Here is a 1,343-nt window from a genome sequence, read left to right on the forward strand (position 1 = left end):
CCCTAGGAATTGATATTGTTTGGTAATTAAGGCTCTTTTTCTTTTCTCTTTTGGATATTTTTGTTGAAACTTACCATTGAATAGATTGAGATCAGTGACAAGTGAGCAGTCAGCATCGAAACCTTGTACTGGCATTGGCTATGCAAAGCAAAAATGTAGTTGTCTTAGACACCTATAATTTATATTATAAAATAAAATTAGAGGTCACAAGGTTGCCAAATGTAAGGGGGAACATTGACATTATCTCTTGTGGATCCTTCTATGGACTACACTGCCTTGCTGTGTTGAACTGGAGTCTCTGTCTTTTGTGCCACACTCGTGCAACATCCCACTTACCATTGCTCAATAATGTCACCCGAGGCCGACTTCAAATTGACAAAAGCTCTCACCTAAGTTCAGTCAAAATTTGGTTAGCTCGATTGTACCCTGAGTCGTTTGATTTGAAAATGGTTATCCCGGGATAAAATAAAAAAACACATTTTTCTTTGTTTGGTTGGAGGGATTAATCCAATCCAGGATAACTTGTTTCACCATTTTCCCCTTTGTGCCGGAATAACTTATTTCATATACATGGTGGGATAAATTATCCTGGATAATCCTGAAATAACTAATCCCAATATTAATTATTTTGAAATAATCATTTTCAAACCAACGACCCCTGAAAATACTCCAGCTGTCCAGCAATAGGCTTCCTCATGTCTCAATTCACGAGACACTTTGACCTTTACAATCCGTACAAATAAGAACGACATAGTTTGTATTAACATCGTTTTCCCTTTTATTTGTAGTAACAATATATAGTTACACATGTACTTATGACTTGTTTTAGTCTTTTAAATCATATGTTTCAAAAATATTTTTTTTTATTTTAAATTATGTGTCGAGTCAAATATCTTTATATAAATTGAGTAATACTTCATTTGAAACTCTGTACTATAGAAACAGTCTTGCTAGGCTCAGACTCAAATTGGTACTACTCTATAATAAAATCTATTGAAGTTGGCACGAATTTGACTCGATTCAATAATATTAAATCATGTACGTACATAAATACAAGTGAACACTCTACCAGCCGCTTTTTTTTAAGCATCTTGATACATTCATCGTGAATCAATCGTTCGGTAATTTTGTTAACTAAATAGAAAATCCATATGCTCAAAAACTTGGATAAAGGCAAGGGTGGAGCCGCATGAATGTAAGATGATTCATCCGAACTTTCTTCGTGTGCTAATTTCTTTATATTTAGAACGCGAAAGTTCTAACTTTGTCAATTCAGAAAGGTACAATATTTTTAAAATAGTCCCTCAGGGGTTATAAATGGTGTCCAATCCTACACATCCACA

Source organism: Capsicum annuum, chromosome 2, assembly GCF_002878395.1.
Source record: "Capsicum annuum cultivar UCD-10X-F1 chromosome 2, UCD10Xv1.1, whole genome shotgun sequence".
Taxonomy (NCBI): Eukaryota; Viridiplantae; Streptophyta; class Magnoliopsida; order Solanales; family Solanaceae; genus Capsicum; species Capsicum annuum.